The following is a 20,844-nucleotide window of genomic DNA, read 5'->3' as shown; positions in this document are numbered from 1 at the left end:
CAGGGATCGAACCTGCATCTCTCATGTCTCCAGCATTGGCAGGCGGCTTCTTTACTCCTAGCACCACCTGGGAAGCCCCACCAATGGCCCTGCAATGATGAATTACTTCATGCTTTGCCTTCAGAGAGAAGATGAAGTTTCTCAGCAGGGGATTATATTTTAGCAGGTGTAAAGGAGAGAGAGAGGAATCGACAAGTGATGGTTCTAGCAGGTGATACGGTGAAAGCACTCTGCAAGGCTGACTCAATTTGTTGTAATATGTGAGAGTATATGGGTGAAACAAAATATATAGAGTAGTGTGGATCAGAGGCTGGGCCTTGTGATGCCAAAGTATGTACTGTTCTGACCTAGCACCTGCCACTCAGGAAAGGTCACACACTTGGGAAGGTACTTTGATATTTTAAGGCCATGAGGGTATCTGTTGATGCACCAGGCATGCTGAGAAAAGCGCATCATCTTTCAGTGCACTCAGTAACACTGGTGAGCTAATGCAGCGGTTAGGCATTCGGTACCAGGGAGAGAGCAGGACGCAGAGGAATGCTGTCATAGTGAGCAGCTACAAACAGCTACAAAATGGTCTAGAGTGAATCCCCTGTAACCTTGGCTCTGGGCTCTGTTCAGTGGAATTGTTAATACCTCTTGTAAAGAATGAGGACAAGAAATGATCCAAGAAAGGTTTAAGAAGACATGCTGCTGCTGCTGCTAAGTCGCTTCAGTCGTGCCCAACTCTGTGCAACCCCATAGACGGCAGCCACCAGGCTCTCCCGTCCCTGGGATTCTCCAGGCAAGAACACTGGAGTGGGTTGTCATTTCCTTCTCCAATGCATGAAAGTGAAAAGTGAAAGTGAAGTCGCTCAGTCGTGTCCGACTCCTAGCGACCCCATTGGACTGCAGCCTACCAGGCTCCTCCATCCATGGGATTTTCCAGGCAAGAGTACTGGAGTGGGCCGCCATTGCCTTCTCCGTAAGAAGACATAACGTAGCTTTAATAATTTCAGTGATTTTAATGATGCTTATTTTTGAGAGCAAGGCCAAATAATGTTTATTCACCTACAAGATCTTAATACAATAAAAGCCCAGTTAAAAGCTTTCACTGTGATTCAATACCCATGCACTTTTGAATATTAAATTATGAAATGAAAAACTTCCAAGACATTAATGGAATGAAATGAAAGACAGAGACGTTTCAAATGATTCATCTGCAAAAATGTCCTTTCTGTTATAAAATGACTTTTCCTGGAACACAACAAAACTTTTATTACTAGGACAAATAAATAAAACATCTTTTGACTTGTCCTGCATCACTTGTAATTTCATATTTTTCAATTAAGTTAAATTTCCTGAATATTAATTAGGCTCTTACTATGTATAAGGCATCTTGCTAGGTGCTAGAGATACTGAGATAAATGTGAAACGGACAAAGATGGAACATGAGAGCTGCCATGAAGGCAGCTAACACTATTGATAAAAATCAATCTGTATCATGGTAACTGAATAGAAACATGATGTACTAATAATAAAATGCAATTTGTTTCTAAAATGAACATTCATTTGTCATAACCAAATATTTCCTTTTTTCTGTGCTTGAAAATGTTGCTTCAAGCTCATATACTTCACATATCCATGTTTCATAAAATAGAACAAATCAAGTCGTTGAGTATTCATGGTAAATATAAGAATTTAAAATTTAACAATTCAACATAAGTTGTATTGCTGTTTATTGGGGTAAATAAAGCTTGCAAATAAAGAAATCTAATTAATATTTATATTAATCTTATTAAAAAATACTGCTGCCTTATCCTCTTTTTGGCCAGATACCTAATCAATGGCTTCAGGCCATTAGGTAAAAAATCAAGCCAATCATTGAAGTAGACTAATGATTTCTTCATGTATCCACCCATACTCATTGTATTAATTAGATTAACATTTAGCTGCTGAAGAAATAAAGCCTAAAATTTTAGTAGCCTGACACAATACAATTTTATTTCTCGCTCACTTTTCTGTCCAACGTTAGTGTTCCTGGTTAGTGGCTGTCTTCAGTATGGTCATTCAGAGAATCTGGTTCTTTTTATTCTTTGACTTGCCCTCCTCTGTCATCTTGGAATCTCCTGCATTCAGCAGGAAATGTGAAGAGAGCCTGGAAAAGGCACATGTGCTTTGTTAGCCCGTTTTGGCTGAGAAGAGACTCTACTCACATTCCATTGGAAAGCTCTCAGTTGGCCACACCTAACTGCAAAGCACATTGGGAAATACAGTCTAACTCAGAGTCCAGGAGGGGGAGGAAAGAATGGGCTTGGTTCACAGTTAAGCACACTCCATCCTTGGGTCCTCCTTCAAACAGAACACCTTCAGTCTCTCCACAAGGGAGACAAAGTCACATTCACAGTCACTGATCCTGGGGCTAAGTTCAGAGTCTTCAGGTGACAAAGTACCCTCACCATCAGATCTATATTTGCTACCCAGCGATCTTTTTGACTAAAAAGATGGATTGTCTGCCACTCCATGCTCCCACTCCCAATATACAATGATTGAGCAGGGACAGAATAATAAAACTCCCACACAGAAAAATGAAGAGTGGAAACCATACAACAGTCCACAGCAATGATGAAATTCTGCAGACATTTGTGAGGTTTCTTGGGACTTGTGTAGGGGGGGGTTCCCTTGATTTGATGCAGCTTCTACACTCTGGAGGGAACTCCCTTCCCACTATTCTTCCTGGTCCCTGAATCTTCCCTCCGGGAAGTTCTTCCTTTTCTATCATCCTCCATGGCCACATCTGAAATAGGCACTGAGCACTATGCCCTCCTAGAAATCCATCCAGCCCAACTGAAGCCAGGGCAAGCTTAGAGACCCAAGTTTGTTTTAAAACTGTAATAGCCAAAAGGTTTCTATTCGGAGCTCATAGGTTTTTTGGCAAAACAATTTTCACAAAACCTTAGTAGGCATTTGATTATTTGTTTTACACCACTAAGCTGTGAGTTGTTACATTGCCTGGTTAACTGGAACACTATCGGAGACTTACTAAAGATGGGCACAATAAAGGACAGAAATGGTATGGACCTAACAGAAGCAGAAGATATTAAGAAGAGGTGGCAAGAATACACAGAAGAACTATACAAAAAAGATCTTCATGACCCAGATCACCACGATGGTGTGATCACTCACCTAGAGCCAGACATCCTAGAATGCAAAGTCTAGTGGGCCCTAGGAAGCAACACTACAAACAAAGCTAGCAGAGGTGATGGAATTCCAGTTGAGCTGTTTCAAATCCTAAAAGATGATGCTGTGAAAGTGCTGCACTCAATATGCTAGCAAATTTGGAAAACTCAGCAGTGGCCACAGGTCTGGAAAAGGTCAGTTTTCATTCCAATCCCAAAGAAGGGCAATGCCAAAGAATGTTCAAACTACCGCACAATTGCACTCATCTCACACTCTAGAAAAGCAATGCTCAAAATTCTCCAAGCCAGGCTTCAAAAGTACATGAACAGAGATTTTCCAGATGTTCAAGTTGGATTCACAAAAGGCAGAGGAACCAGAGATCAAACTGCCAACATCCACTGAGTCATCGAAAAAGCAAGAGAGTTCCGGAAAAACATCTACTTCTGCTTTATTGACTATGCCAAAGCCTTTGACTTGTGGATCACAACAAACCATAGAAAATTCTTCAAGAGATGGGAATACCAGACCACCTGACCTGCCTCCTGAGAAATCTGTATGCAGGTCAAGAAGCAAAAGTTAGAACTGGACATGGAACAACAGACTGGTTCCAAATAGAGAATGGAGTACGTCAAGGCTGTATATTGTCACCCTGCTTTTTAACTTCTATGAAGAATACATCATGTGAAATGCCAGGCTGGATGAAACACAAGCTGGAATCTTGCCGGGAAAAATATCAATAACCTCAGATATGCAGATGACACCACCCTTATGGCAGAAAGTGAAGAAGAACTAAAGAGCCTCTGGATGAAACTGAAAGAGGATAGGGAAAAAGTTGGCTTAAAACTCAACATTCAGAAAACTAAGATCATGGCATACAGTCCCATCACTTCATGGCAAATAGGTAGGGAAACAGTGGAAACAGTGGCAGACTTTATTTTTCTGGGCTGCAAAATCACTGCAGATGGTGACTGCAGCCATGAAATTAAGATGCTTGTTCCTTGGAAGAAAAGCTTTGACCAAACTAGACAGCATATTGAAAAGCAGAGATATAACTTTGCCAACAAAGGTCCATCTCATCAAAGCTATGGTTTTTCCACTAGTCATGTACAGATGTGAGAGTTGGACTATAAAGAAATCTGAGCACCTAAGAATGGATGCTTTTGAACTGTGGTGTTGGAGAAGACTCTTGAGAGTTTCTTGGACTGCAAGGAGATCCAACCAGTCTATCCTAAAGGAAATCAGTCCTGAATATTCATTGGCAGGACTAATGCTGAAGCTGAACTCCAATACTTTGGCCACCTGATGTGAAGAACTGACTGATTGGAAAAGACCCTGATGGTGGGAAATATTGAAGGCAGGAGGAGAGGGGATGACAGAGGATGAGATGGTTGGATGGCATCACTGACTCAATGGACATGAGTTTGAGTAAGCTCTGGGAGTTGGTGATGGACAGGGAAGCCTGGCGTGCTGCAGTCCATGGGGTTGCAAAGAGTTGGACATGACTGAGTGACTGAACTGTACTGATCAGAGACTTAGTTCAATGACATGGTTAATTCAATGACATGGTTCATACAACCTTATATTCTATCACTAAAAATTTAGCATCATTCCACTATTTACTTGTATGCAAAGAGTTTGCAAGGACATCCAATTCATTACCAATGGCAACATTTCTTCAAAGCTCTTCCCCTTTCCTTCCTACTATACTGTGTTTTAAATTTTCTTCCTTACCCTCTCCTCTTTACCAATGTGCTGTGTGTGCTTAGTCACTCAACTGTGTCCGACTCTTTGCAACCCCAAGGACTGCAGCCTGCCAGGCTCCTCTGTCCATGGGGATTCTCCAGGCAAGAATACTGGAGTGGATTGCCATGCCCTCCTCCAGGGGATCTTCCCAACCCAGGGATAGAACTCAGGTCTCTTGCCTTGCAGGTGGATTCTTTACCATCTAAGCCACCAGGGAAGCCCTCTTTATCAACAGTCTCTTCACTTTCCCCATTTGTATAGCATTCTTTTCTTCTCTTCTCCCTCTTTTTCTCTCACTCATGTAAAAAAACATAAATCCCTCATCCCAGGTTCTTGGATTTTCTTACTCAATCAGCCCAACCTACATAATGAAGCCCACATATATTACAGTGGTAGGAATATGAAGCAGTTCAGTTCAGTTCAGTCGCTCAGTCATGTCCGACTCTTTGTGATCCCATAGACTGCAGCACATCAGGCTTCCTTGTCCATAACTAACTCCCAGAGCTTACTCAAACTCATGTCCATTGAGTCGGTGACGCCATCCAACCACCTCATCTTCTGTTGTCCCCTTCTCCTCCTGCCTTCAATCTTTCCCAGCATCAGGGTCTTTTCCAATCAGTCAGTTCTTCACATCAGGTGGCCAAAGCATTGGAGTTTCAGCTTCAGCATCAGTCCTGCCAATGAATATTCAGGACTGATTTCCTTTAGGATGGACTGGTTGGATCTCCTTGCAGTACAAGGGACTCTCAAGAGTCTTCTCCAACACCACAGTTCAAAAGCATCCATTCTTAGGTGCTCAGCTTTCTTTATAGTCCACTCACATTCATACAAGACTACTGGAAAAATCACTGCTTTGATGAGATGGACCTTTGTTGGCAAAGTAATATCTCTGCTGTTTAATGTGCTGTCTAGTTTGGTCAAAGCTTTTCTTCTAAGGAACAAGCATCTTAATTTCATGGCTGCAGTCACCATCTGCAGTGATTTTGGAGCCCTCAAAATAAAGTCTGCCACTGTTTCCACTGTTCCCCGATCTATTTGCCATGAAGGGATGGGACAGGATGCCATGATCTTAGTTTTCTGAATGTTGAGTTTTAAGCCAACTTTTTCACTCTCTTCTTTCAGTTTCATCCAGAGGCTCTTTAGTTCTTCTTCACTTTCTGCCATAAGGGTGGTGTCATCTGCATATCTGAGGTTCTTGATATTTCTCCCGGCAATCTTGATTCCAGCTTGTGCTTCATCCAGCCTGGCTTTTCCCATGATGTACTCTGCATAGAAGTTAAATAAGCAGGATAGTCTTGCATGAGTGCATCTGACTGGCACCTAAATCACATTCAGAAGCTTAGATGCGAGGAAATGTGAGGGAGGTAGATATTAGCCTTCCCCTTATCCTTTTATCTGCTCCAGCAGGAAAAGATGGAAATAAATTCGTAAAGTAAGGAGCTGTAGTTGGATGTTAAATGGTTTTTGTACTGGCTAAATATGAAGTTCTGAAACACTAATCTACATTATGAAGTTTAATCAGGAAATGCTAAAGTCCTTTTTCTAAAAACTCAGTGATAGAAAGTACTTTACAAACATTAACCAGTTAGTAAAGTATCAGGCCCAGTGGAATGGCAAGTTGTGGTTAGGTCTCAGATGACATACTCAGTGGAAAAACAAAACAGTACTAAAAACTAAAATTTTATTTTAAACAAAGAAATACTGAAGGTAAGTCAGAGGCCAGTGGAAAATCAAGGAAATAACAACAATGTGTGCTGCACAGGGCTAATGTCAAGTTCATTTTTTCATGATGAAATTATAGGAGATATGTTTACAATAAAATGAACTATACTCTCCACCTCTCAATAATGAGTGAGAAATTACTGTGGAAGTGTTGGTGAATTATGATAATAAACACAGCTGCTTTGATGCAGCTAACGCAGGTGTGCATCTTAGTAACTCTAATGACACTCATTAACTTGGCTTACTGAACCAGGCAAGGAGATTCCCTCTGCGAATAGTGTGGCAAAGAAAGCAAGCCATGTCCTAAGGTTTCCTACAATAATGGCCATTGGAACTGTGAGGTGTTTTATATTGTTATTCAATACCGAGTGAACGGGATTCAGGCTACCATATATTGAGTACCTTCTTCAGTCCACATTGAGTAAGGTGTCTTGTTCAACGTTGTTTTACTCATTACATCATCTCAAGAATCCTGGCTGGATGGCATTATTTACCATTTACACTATTTCACAGATGAAAAACCTCAGGTTCAGAAAGGATAAATAATTTATACAAGGTCGGGGAAATCATAAGATACTGAGAGATTTCAAACCCAAACATGTCTGAATCCATAGCAGAAATGTGTTGGTTTTGTTTATCCAGTGTTCTTCCCCATTCTTGTGGTTTGGTTGGATTAACTCTGCCAACCTGGAATTGGTATGGGACCGAGGTATGGTTTATCAGGTCATTCTGTCCTTCAGGGCACAGTGGACAGAAGTGTCATGTGACATGACCAAAGCCTATCAGAGAGAATGTATGGCTTTTTCTGGAGAAAGCAAAAGAGAAGGGCTTTCTCCCTTTTTTGCTGCACTAGGAATTTGAAGGCATGCATCTATAATAGTCAGCAACCTCTTGCTACCAAAAAGAGAAAGCTTGCCAAGAATGGGGCCAACACAGGGGAAAGAAGAGAAGAGAGACACAGAGAGACTAGCCTTAATGATAATCTTTTTAAGTGTCTAAATCCAGACACCCCTGAACTCAGAGAACCCATGGACTTCTCAGGTATATAAGGCAATCAGTTACTTTACTTCCTAAAATCTATTTAATCCAGACTCTGAAGCTCATGTTCTTCCCATTGGGTCACACTGTTTTAAATATCAGAGAAGAAACAACATCCTAAAGGAAATAAAAATAAGATTTAATATAGTATCAGACAGTAAGGAATCTGCCTGCAATGCAGGAGATGCAGATTCGATCCCTGAGTCAGGAAGATCCCCTGGAGAATGCAATAGCTACTCACTCCAGTATTCTTGCCTGGAGAATTCCCATGGACAGAGAAGCCTGGTGGGCTACAGTTGATGGGGTTGCAAAGAGTCGGACATTACTGAGCAACTAACACTTTCACTTTTTCACTAATTACACACATAATTTTAGGATATCAGTTCAGTTCAGTTCAGTCGCTCAGTTGTGTCTGACTCTTTGCGACCCCATGAATTGCAGCACGCCAGGCCTCCCTGTCCATCACCAACTCCCAGAGTTTACCCAAACCCATGTCCATTGAGTCAGTGATGCCATCCAACCATCTCATCCTCTGTCATCCCCTTCTCCTCTTGAACCCAATCCTACACAGCATTAGGGTCTTTTCCATTGAGTCAACTCTTCACATGAGGTGGCCAAAGTATTGGAGTTTCAGCTTCAACATCAGGCCTTCCAATGAACACCCAGGATTGATCTCCTTTAGGATGGATTGATTGGATCTCCTTGCAGTCCAAGGGACTCTCAATAGTCTTCTCCAACACCACAGTTCAAAAGCATCAATTCTGTGGCGCTCAGTTTTCTTCACCGTCCAACTCTCACATCCATACATGACCACTGGAAAAACCATGAAATTAAAAGACACTTACTCCTTGGAAGGAAGGTTATGGCCAACCTAGATAGCATATTTAAAAGCAGAGACATTACTTTGCCAACAAAAGAATTTTAGGATATATCTTCTAGTTTATCTGTAAAAATGATTATTAAAATGACTGAAAAGATTTTGAGTAAAAAAGATTTGAATAATTTTTCCACAAGGTAAATTATGGTTCCCTGGTGGCTCAGATAGTGAAGAGTCTGCCTGCAATGCAGGAGACCTGGGTTTGATCCCTGGGACAGGAAGATCCTCTAAAGAAGGAAATGGCACCCACTCCAGTATTTTTGCCTGGGAAATCCCATGGACAGAGGAGCCTGGGCTACAGTCCATGGGGTCACAAAGAGTCAGACATGACTCAGTGACTGGCACTTTCACTTTCAAATTACTTTAACATTCATCATATCTTATTGGGGAATTTCCTGAGAGAGTCTATTATACACTAATAATAGTTTACCTCTTAAAAATTGTTTTTACATGCCTTCTTCATCACAAGCCAACAATAAATTATATAAATGAAAAGTCTTTATAAAACTAAGAAAAGAATTAGTCCATAAATAGAAAACACACGTCTTTAAGATTATTTCTAAAAATCGGACTTACTGGCAATTGGAGTATTTCTCCATAGAATGTGTCTCAACAGTGTAGATTAAGGATAGGCAAGGCACAGTGGCCCCAAGGTGCAGTAAGGAAGAGAAGGTCTCCTTCTTACTCATTCTAATTATTAGCAAAGTACATGCATCAGGTAAGCTAGGCCAGATTAGGTCAGTAAGTTAAATAAAAAGTCTCAAATTTCTAGGGCTTTGTTTTTGCTCAGCTTCATATTTTGCTCCTGTTATATGTGCAACATGACTCAAGACTCTGCTCCATTGAGTCACTCAGGGATGGAGGCTCCCCCAACTTGTAGCTGAACCACCTAGAAAATTTAGCTTCTTTATCTGCTGTGGAAGAGCAAGAGAGGATGAGGAACTCATATTCGTTAAGTACTCTGCTGGAAGAAACACACATCACTTCTTCCAACCTTAGGCAAAATTAGTCACATTGCCCCAACTTCAACAAAAAGAAAAGCTGAAAAATGACAGTTAAACACATAGAATGCTTGGAGAGCAACACTGTCTTCTATGGTGTCCAAGAATGAAGAATGGAGTGGAAAACACTGCAGTGAATTTCTACATCAATCAAGTGGTCTGCAATAAACGTAAACATTAACATAATCAATGATTCTGGAGTCTATGTAGTTATATCTGATAGCTTGCATTGGGGTGAATATACTTTTAGTTAGGTAATCAAGTGGCTAGAGCCATCAAAGCTGATAAAGGGCAATTATACATGTGTGCTGGGGGTAGGCAGCCAGTGTTCAATAGGGGTCCATCCTTAGTCTTAGGAGAATGTGGGTATGCCTACCTGGTCTGCCTCATCTTCACAGATGGGAGGAAAGATGGAACATTTAGACCTGAAGAGTGATTCAAGAATCCCTATGACATATTTTTACAGAGGTCTGGGTGACAGAAATCTATGTTATGTAGTCTGAACTCTTCAAACTGGACTGAATTTTGTCAATAAGTCATAAAGAAGATGGTGCTACCATTTAGGGAGTGTTTTGAAAATTTGTGGTGGTATGTTTTGTAAAGTTTTTTTCCTTTGGTTTTAGTTTTGCTTTTGTCTATTAAAATATTTGGGAGGTCCCACTGGCTGGTGTTTAATAGATAGAAGTTCTGCATCTCTAGACATTCAGAAGTCTCATCTAGCATTCATGTTTATCATCATCCAGGCCTAGATAGCTAAAATATACTTTATGTATAAATAGAAGAAAATACCCGGGATGTGGACTTTCATTTTTATTAAATTTAACAAGAATGCAATTATTGTATAAATGGAGGGGTGGTTGTACTTTGTTTTGCTGAGTCTTATTAAAAATTGTTTTCTATTTCAGAAATTCATGTTTCCCCTGGCAACACTGCTAACAATATTTGCATTCATAGTGATTCTTCACATATAGGCAGGCACCTGAGAGCATTATTATATTTTCTTATGCAGTCACACCTCCTTATTTAGATATCTGAATATATATTATTATAAAATACTTCTGTCTCCTTTTTATTATATTTGGAATATTGGGTGATTCTCAAAATTATAGGGTTAGCCAACAGTAATATCTATGAATTTGATTTTAGAATAATAAAGGAACATGTTAAATGTGTGTTATGAAGGGGCTGAATCTGGAAAGGTTGAGAAGCAATGTGGCAGGCATTATAGCATGATGTTCAAAAGCATGGTGTTTAGAGTTAAATAGATCTGAGCTTAAGCCTAGTTCTATATAACCTCAGGCAAAAGTTTTAACTTGACTAAACCTTAGTTCTCTCATCTCCAGAATGGGAGCGCTATCTGCTACATTAATTATTTTGAGAGCTAAATCAAAGAGTTAGATGCCTATCTTGGTGCCTAGCTCTTAGAAAGGAATAGGTAGATTATGACTATTATTTCTAGTTATTATTACTAACATTTATACTAACCTCAGATATATTAACTAACCTCAGGTATGCAGATGACACCACCCTTACGGCAGAAAGCAAAGAGGAATTAAAGAGCTTCTTGATGAAGGTGAAAGAGGTGAGTGAAAAACCTGGCTTAAATCTCAACATTCAAAAAATGAAGATCATGGCATCCGATCCCATCACTTCATGGCAAATAGATGGGGAAACAATGGAAACATTGAGAAACTTTATTTTCTTGGGCTCCAAAATCACTGCAGATGGTGACTGTAGCCATAAAATTAAAAAACGCTTGCTCCTTGGAAGAAAAGCTATGACCAACCTAGACAGCATATTAAAAAGCAGAGACATTACTTTGCCAACAAAGGTCCCTCTAATCATGTATGGATGATGTAGTCATCATCCATACATGTAGTCATGTATGGATTTGAGAGTTGGACCATAAGTTGGACCATAAAGAAGGCTGAAAACCCAAGAATTGATGCTTTTGATCTGTGGTGTTGGAGAAGATTCTTGAGAGTCCCTTGGACAGCAATGAGATCAAACCAGTCAATCCTAAAGGAAATCAACCCTGAATATTCATAGGAAGGACTGATGCTGAAGCTGAAACTACAGTACTTTGGCCACCTGATGCGAAGAGCTGACTCATTGGAAAAGACCCTGATGCTGGGAAAGATTGAAGGCGGGAGGAGAAGGGGATGACAGAGGATGAGATGGTTGGATGGCATCACCAACTCAATGGACATGAGTTTGAGCAAACTTCGAGAGATGGTGTAGGACAGGGAAGCCTGGTGTGCTGCAGTCCGTGGGGTCGCAAAGAGTCGGACACGAGTGAGCAACTGAACAAGAACAACAAAAATTACTAACATAGTTTAAAATTCAACATTAAACATATAAAAGTCACCAGAGCCTCAGAATCTTAGAGATCTTACCTGGTAATATCAAAATGGCTGCTTCCTTTTCTCTTAGTTTTCCTTGGAGTGGGAAGGGATGTATTTCCTCAAATTCTAGCTATGCCATGTCAAGGCAGCTGTAGGAAGTACAAGTTTTGGTGTATCTAGATAGAATCCCTGGGTTTCTCTGTCAGTATCTTTCTGCTTTCTTTTTTTCCTCTTAAGAAACAGTTATTTTATCTAAGCACAAGCTACCATCTAACAGTACAATACACTGTCCATCCACACAGGCTGCCATTTTGGTGGGTGTGAAAGGATGGTTCCATTGTTACCTGCCTTTAAGAGCTGATTCTTTGAAAATAGGCAACTCTTCTCTTTAGGCTGGAAATGTGTTCCTACTTTGCTTTAAGGTCACACATAATACAAGTGTTTAATGATAGTGTCAGTAAAATATGCTTCATGAGATTAGCAGTCTAGACTAAATTGGGCAATTCTCTTTAGAATCTCCCTCTTCTTCCTAAATTTAGTTTCATAGAATGGCTACTAATTGCACAAAAGAGACATTTTCAGCTTCTATCTGACTTGAGACTTGAGACATATCTGGATTCTTTTTTCCACTCTGGTCACCTAAAAAACTATATGAAGTCACAGAAAATACACTGAAGATGAAGCTTTTCAGTCTTTACCCAATTTCAGTATTAGAGTCTAAAAGAGTTTCAATGTCACCAAAATAGCTAAAATCAATCTCTTAAATTTTTACTTTTTTCTCAAAAGTTAACTGGACATTATAGGGTTAAAAAATCAAAAGTGGGAGGAGTAGGAGGATTTCTTACAAGAGAATTTTGAAGGTCATTTTTCTTTCTACTTGAAAGCTGTTCTATAAGCTCCCATGACTGAAGTCTGAAATTTTGTAAGATTCATTTTGTTGGACTCATATTAACTCGTTCTGAGAAAACTGCTGTGTTTTACAAGCAATATCATAGTTCAATCATCTTTTCCCTGAATAATTACAGTGAGTGATCACCCACTCTGAGAAGCAAGCACAATGCCCTGATTGAGCCCACAGCTGGGCTCCCAGCGATTATGAACTTCTCTGGCTTCCCAGGCGGCGCTAGTGGTAGAGAACCCTCCTGCCAGTGCAGGAAACATACGAGATGCGGGTTCAATCCTTAGGTCAGGAAGATCCCGTAGAGGAGGGCATGGCAACCCACTCCAGTATTCTTGCCTGGAGAATCCCATGGAGAGAGGAGCCTGGCGGGCTATAGTCCATGGTGTCGCAAAAAGTCGGACATGACTGAAGCAACTTAGCACACAGGCATCCTGAAAAGAACTTGGGAAGAGCAGGTCTGAGGCTGGCTTGCTTTGCACACTGGAACTGAATCCCTTCTGAAGAAACAACTATTCTTTCAGCACTTATGTACTGAACTCCTCCTATTCTGTAACAGGCGCTGTTCTAGGTACTCAGCAAACAGCAGTGAAACCCAAACCAAACTAAAATCTTTGCCTGGGTAGAGTTTATAGTCTAGAGAGAGAAGACAGACAATAAGCCAACTATATAAATTTGATATTGTATTAGAAGGTGATAAATCCTAATAGAAAAAGCAGGGAAGGGTGTTGGGAGTGGAGGGAAAGGGACGCAGTTTGAGGAGGATGGACACTGTGTGGGTGATCTGAATAAAGACTGGAAGGAGCTGAGGTAGAGCACCAGGGACATCTCTGGGCGGAGAACGCTCCAAGCAGAGGGGAGCTGCCATGGAAAGGCCGCTTTGGAGCATGATGCATTGTCCGGTGGGGCCAAAGGGGCGAGCGAGGGGGTTGTGAAGGTGAGAACAGGTAGGCCATGGGAGCCAGATCCTCTGGGGACGGCAGACCTTCCAAACCATGTTGGCCTTCACCCTGACTGAGATGGGGAGTCATTGCAAAGACTTGATTAGAGGAGTGACATGATCTGAATTAAATTTTAAAAGGATCACTTTGGACAGAAAAAGGCCTGTTCAGCTTCCAGGACCTCACCTTCAGGACACCACACCAGAGGGTTGATCACACAAAACGTACTTGACAGGCCAATAACCACATCTTCTTGGTCACCAATGTTACCAAGAAATATGTTGTTTAGTTGCTAAGTCGTGTCTGACTCTTCTGCAACCTCATGGACTCTAGCCCACCAGCCTCCTCTGTCCATGGGATTTCCCAGGCAGGAATATTGGAGTGGGTTGCCATTTCCTTCTCCAGGGGATCTTCCCAACCCAGGAATAGAACCGGAGTCTCCTGCATTGCAGGCAAATTCTTTACTACTGAGCCACCAGGGAAGCCCATTGAGAAATCTAGGGACACCATTAACTGCAGATAGAAGCCTCTTGTGATTAGCACAAACCCTGGGACACAGGCCTCAGTATAACTAAGAGCAACACAAATACTAACACAAATAATGTTTCTGATGCTGAAAGCAACGCACACAAAACCTCTTGTGCCAAGGACTCATCTGCATGCTTTAGGCATCTCATCTTAATCCTCACAGCAGCCCAATGAGGCAGTTCTCACTTTACAAAAAACAACAAAAGGAGGAGACTGACACTTAGCTTGTCTTCCTGCACACTCACCTGCCGTGCTGATATAACCCAGCCGGTCCATGGCCAAGGTCAGAAATGGGTTTCACTGGCAGCAACCGTGCACTGTGAAGGAAAATTTTTTGGTGGTGAGGGTGGTTTAGCAGTGCTCTGCCTACCATCCCAGGGGTTGTGAAACATCATTCTCCTTGGAGGTTTCGCTGACTGCCTGGCTGGTGAAGCCACTAGATTCCATGATTCTCTGATTTGGTCAGAGTAAGAGTTGAGAAGGAACAAGGTATAAGGAGTTTGAGCCATGAACGCTTCCTTCCCCATCCTCGCCTCTCTTCATCCAACTTGAAAGCACCCACAGCTCTCTGAAGTCCCCTGAAGCTGCCTCTGCTTAACCCCAACTCCACCCTCTGCTTCAAACTCTCCTGTCTCATAGGATTTCTCCCCCAAGCCTGTGCATTCCATTCTCCCTCACGGCCTGGGCTCTTCTCATCCATTCACATGAACAATTTGCCCAACTTCTGCTTTGGGTTCTGCCCGACGCAGCCCAGAGTTCTCTCAGCTTCACCATCACGGCCCCAGGAAATGGGATGTCTTGACCCAGATGCCCAGACTTCATATCCCAGCTGGCCCCTGCTTTGTCCCAAGAGGAGTCAGACAGTTTGGTTCTATTATATTTTCTGAGGCTCTCAAGGTTCTCTATTTAATAGTCACCTCTTATTGTTTTTCCACCCCTTCTCCCATCCCCAAGCTCTCAGGGGTTTGGGGTAACACTTTTTAAAGGCAGTACTGTCCCCAAGCCCTACAAGCACAAACAAACTGAAGCAGAGGGCTTTGAAGTCCCTGAAATATTAAGAGGCAGCAGGGATACAAGCTAGCAGTCACAGCTGCCTATCTATGAATTGCTGTTTCTGAAAATTCAAATATTATAACAGTACACGAACAATCTCACTCATCTCAGTCCACCCACATCATCTCAGTGTCAGCTCCTGTGAAATGCTGCATATTTAAAAAATAATAATATATGAAATTTGTATGGAAATGTAGCTCACACTCTCATCTCCTCTTTATGTTCGCTCTGGTTACTTTACCAATTTAAAAAACACAGAAGTAATGAGTATGTGATGTCAAAGAAATAGGTCTTTTATTTTTTTTGTATCATTTTTATCTATGCTTCTTGAAAAGTTTCATGAGTACTCTCCTCCCAAGTTGGATAACAATGTTTTTTTGCAATTTGTCCTTAGCTTTTCAGATGCTTAGCCTTTGATCCCTGGCCACAGTCAGATTATAGTTCACAAACAGGCCTCACTCTCCTCTGATATTTGTTCCCCTAGATGTTTCCAGTGATTTAAAAAATATATGCAGTATTACAAGCTTTATGGAGATACAATTCACAGACCATACAAGTCACCCATTTAAAGGGTGCAACTGGATGGTTTTTAGTATATTCACAGAGTTGTACAGCCATCACCACAATTAGCTGAACATTTTCATTAACCCCCAAAATAACTCCATGTCCACTAGCGGTCACTCCATCCTCTCCTTCCCCGAGGGGTTCTTCACTTGTCACAGATGAGCAGCAAAGATTACAGAAATGATATTACATTAATGATGATCTCTTCACTGAGATCTCAACCCCAGTGTCCCTGACTGAGCTGAGGGAGTGGTATTTGCTTCCAGGAGGCTCAAAGGGCACTGCATTATGAAAAACTCCAGTGCAAATGACTAAGGGTGATATTCTAGAAGCCATAATCAAGCGTTTGTCCATATGGACCCAGTTGTTTACAAATAGAGTATTAAATTTTTTTCCTTTTGTTTTTTCCAGGAACAATTCCTGAACCGGAAGAGAAGTTTTTAAAACTATTTGCCAAAAGTCTGCATGCAAAACTATCTTCCCATGGCCCTCTAGCCCACCCTTGGCACCCCTTCCTCTCTTAGCTCTGGGCCTTCTCATGAGCCCAGATGACAATGTCCCCACCAGGCTCAGAAGTAGTTCCACACTTCTTATATATGCTTTCTATCTGTCCATCCCTCAACACTCATCAGAGCTGAATTCCTCCTTAGCTCCTCTAGGCACTAGTTTTTTTTCATTGCAGTGGATAGTGTTAAGTTAATATGCCATCATCCTAGTTAATGTAAAATCTTAACCCCGTGTAAAGAAATCACTCTGAAAGCTACTGTTCTATTTAAACATGGCAATCAATGTTCTGAATAATCGCGTGGGAGAACGAGAGTGGGTGGAGAAGGGGAGAGAAAGAAGCTGTGATTCTTTTAGGAATTAAATGCATTTGAGTCAGAGGTCTGTGTCAGAGGCCAAACTACAAGTTTAGTGGAATAGCAGTGGATGAAACAGCTTCCTCACCAGGGAGCATTTTCTCCCTGGATGTGTTGTATAAATTCTAACATAGCCTGCTAAAAATAAATTTCAGTGCTAAGTAATGTGCATACTAAATGCCTGTTAGGGATGAATTTGGTGGTGGTAACCGTGGAGTAAGTGCTAGAGCAAGGCTGAGTGTGCAAAAGAATCCCTGCTAGCTTGCTAAGATCCCAATTCTTGGGTCCCACCTCGAGTTCCAGCAGGCATGGGGCAGACCCAGTATTATTCAGGCTCACAAGGGGTTCCTAGGTCACACTTTAAGAAACACCATGCCAAAGAAACTCCAGACTGGCGTAACAGTTGCACGATGCAAACTAGGAATTTGCAGGTGATACAAGCTTCCCTGTTATCTTTCTTCTCTGTGCTTGCCATGGAGAGAGTAAACATCTATGGAGGGAACGGTACCTGGCAAATGTTACCAGAAAGTTTGCAGTAGGCAGCTAAGTGTCTCAAAGGCTTAAGGAAAGATGCCTGAAACTCCCTTTGGAAAAAATTTAAACCTGCAAAATGGTTGATATAAGTGTATATCCCACACTAGACTCAACAGCTGTTAATCTTGTCATGTCCATGCCATCTCTCCCTGTTTAGAGACTTACTTCCCTTTGGCCAAATTACCTGAAAACACACTCCAGACTTCATGTCAGTTCACCTCTAACTTCTCCATTCATTCCATGCATCTCTCATGAACATGAGTGCTCTCATACACAACCACATCACCATTGCCACATCTAAAAAAGACCAACATTAATTCAATAGTATCGCTGTTGTACTAAAATTTCCCTCCCCTTGTGCCAAGTGGTCAGTGTAGCTTTGCACTCATCCAGCCTTCTGTAAAAGCTTATATATCATATTAATATTTGATTAGTATGTCTCATCACTGCCTCCAACCTGAAACCAGATCTGCACTTCCCTTGGTTCTTCATGATGTTAAATCCTCTTTAGAGTCCAGGTCAGCTGTCCTACAGAATATCCATATTCTGGATTCTTCTCTCTCCTGAAATTCAATTGCAGTCAAACATTTATGGCAAGGATGCCACACAGCTGAGGCTAAGTACCTTCCATTTCATGACTTTAGGGGACATGTGATGAAAAGTCATCATATGAAAGGTGACGGCATGGGTATAGCATTCTCAGTATTTCTCCACTCATGGGAGGGTGGCAGGGGACCATCTTTTCACGGGGGCAGATTTTACCATCATTCCTCCACTATTAGTATCTGCCTAACTCTCCACTGCAACACAGCTCACAGGGTGGCCCTGCTGTTTTCAATTCTCTACTATATTTGAATGGCATTGTTTCCTGTCTCCTAGTTATACTGCAGGCTTGAACTATAGATTTTGTTTATTTTCCTTATTGTGTTAGTCACTCAGTCGTGTTTGACTCTTTGCGACCCCATGGACTGTAACCCACCAGGTTCCTCTGTCCATGGGATTCTTCAAGCAAGAATACTGGAGTGGGTAGCCATTCTCTTCTTCAGTGGATATTTCCAACCTCGGTATTGAACCCAGGTCTCCTGCATTGCAGGCAGATTCTTTACCATCCGAGTGACCTGATATACATGCTTTTTGAAAGAGCGTGGAAAATTAGAGGTCCTGTCATTTTTCTGTAAGAAATTGGAAGTCCTGAATGAGCTTTTAGGGTCAAATTTTCTTAAAACCTCTAAGAGTTTGAGCCAAACATAAGCTATAATATAACCAATTGACTTTGCTTCTATGAAAATATTTATAGTGAGTCAAAGTTTGTTTTTTACCTACAGTTCAGATGAAAATAAAGGATAGATAGGCAGTGATTGATAGTTCTTAAAATGAGTATGAAGATAGTTATTTGTGTTTTTATTTTTTCATATTTCTTTTAAATTACTTAATAGCTATTTTTATTATGTGAATGATGCTTTCTAACTGGCTATTATATGAATGATGTTTTATATTTAATATAGTCTATTTCTGTATAAAAATTGTAATCACTTGTGAAAGTGAAAGCCGCTCAGTCATGTCCAACTCTTTGAAACCCCATGGACTATACAGTCCATGAAATTCTCTAGGCTAGAATACTAGAGTGGGTAGCCTTTCCCTTCTCCAGGAGATCTTCCCAACCCAGGAATCGAACCGGGGTCTCCTGCATTGCAGGCAGATTCTTTACCAACTGAGCTACCAGGGAATATTCATGCACTAATCTGTGCTGCCAATCAGTCTGCTAAGCAATATAAAATACTCTTGAGAACCTCTGAAATCCCAGACCGTGTCTCAGTTTAGTTGAAGGTGGTAGACATGGTGCAGGGTCAAAAATGTCCTCGTGTATGCAAGTCCAAGAAACAAAGTGATGGCAAGACACCTTAAATCCTTTCTGGAACAAGACTGGGTTTTTCATTTCATTTTTGAAATTAATTATTGACACCAGATGTCCATTCAATTAAAAGCATTTCTCATGAAGAACTGAAGAGAGTCACAAAGCAGTTGAACATCTTAGAAATATCCTTCAGTCCTCTCATTTTGCAGGTGAATAAGCAAAGGCTGGAAAAAGATAAGGAACTAGTGCAAGGTCATACTGCTCATCCAAGGCAGATTCAGAAAGACTCTTCAGAAGTCCAGATAAAGGCAGGAAGTACATGAACTTACCAAAGACATATATCCGATGAGACAGTTCTTTGGGTTTCTCAAATTACACCTCAGAGCTGTAGGCAGAACATTTATAAATATGGCTGGCTCTGTCTTTCCTGTACCGTTCTCCCCCGGAAAATGTTAACCATTCCATCCAAGACTACATCTCACTGGCTGGCTTTCTTCTTAAAACTCGCTCTCTAAACTGATCACATTATAGACATGATTTACCTTTTTAAATTTGCTCATGTGTACCACTGCAGACTCCTTTATTGGGCCCAAAATAGCAACGGTCCCAAGTGAGGCATTAAAACCCGAATGACCTCGTTAAGCACAGCCAGCCCTTCCTGGCTTTATAAAACACTTTCACAACATTGTACAACATCATTGAGATTTTAAGGAAAAATCCTCACATAGAGCCATCGATAGAAACTGTATTTCTTTTTTTCTCTTGTTTCTTCCTTGACTGGAAAAAGTCTTTGTGCTTTCCTTCTACTTCCAAACCAGGACATCAATCCATTTCTGGCTATCGGCCCAGGAAAGATGTGCCTGAGTCCATTAGGCTGAAAGGGTTTCACTGTGTCACTGTTCTGGAAGATTAAGTGGCCGGGATGACGTCACACAAAGAACTGGCGTGAGAACTCTCCCCCTCCCCGACACGGCATTAGCACAGGAGACACCCTTGACCTCGACAATCTCGTCTCCTGAAGGAAAGGAGCAAGGAGCCCGCAGGCAACCAGGACCAGAATATAAGCCAAAGCTTCAGAGATACACGTTATGTTGAAATAAACTGATTATAGGGGAGAACCTTATTATCTTGCAGTTTTGTTGAGATCTAATTGATGTCGAGTGTAACTTTGAGGTGTACAGCATGACTTGACTTATAAATATTGTGAACTAATTACCAAGATAAGTTTAGTTAACTTATCTATGGCTACAAAAGGAAAAAATGTTTTCCTTGGGATGAGAACTTTTAGGATTTACCCTCTTAGCAACTTTCAGACATACCATCCAGTAATATTAAGTATAGTCCTCATGTTCTACATTATGTCCTCAGTACTTACTTATCTTCTAGCTGGAAGTTTGTACCTTTTGACCACCTTCATCCAATTCCCCTACTCACTAACCCCTACTCTAGTCACTACCTTCTGTTTTCTGTATTTAGGAGTTCAGGGTTTTGTTTTTGTTTTTTGGTTTCACTTATAAGTGAAATCACACAGTTTTTGTCTTTCTGTGTCTGACTTATTTCACTCAGTATAATGTCCTCAAAGTCCACCATGGTGTCACAAATGGCAAGATTTCCTTCTTTTTTATGGCTGACTCATATTACATTGTATATACACATACATATACATGCACACATCACATTTTCTTAAGGTTTCCCTGGTGGCTCGGATGGTAAAGAATCCGCCTGC

The 20,844-nt window shown here is 41.2% G+C and overlaps 1 protein-coding gene across 1 annotated transcript in view; it reads right to left on the bottom strand.

Annotated features, from left to right (window-relative positions):
- The window catches only part of SV2C (synaptic vesicle glycoprotein 2C), a 275,854-nt gene extending 255,849 nt beyond the window's left edge, over nt 1–20,005 (bottom strand). The window contains exon 1 of the mRNA XM_081513944.1: nt 19,843–20,005. The gene's annotated coding sequence lies outside the window, so the exon portion shown is untranslated. The remainder of the gene's footprint in view (nt 1–19,842) is intronic.
- Between the last annotated feature and the right edge of the window lie 839 nt (nt 20,006–20,844).

This window comes from Giraffa tippelskirchi, chromosome 7, assembly GCF_054371585.1.
Source record: "Giraffa tippelskirchi isolate mGirTip1 chromosome 7, T2T-mGirTip1v1.2.pri, whole genome shotgun sequence".
Classification (NCBI taxonomy): Eukaryota; Metazoa; Chordata; class Mammalia; order Artiodactyla; family Giraffidae; genus Giraffa; species Giraffa tippelskirchi.
Note: the sequence above shows the minus strand (reverse complement) of the source record. Positions and strands in the feature narration are given on the sequence as shown.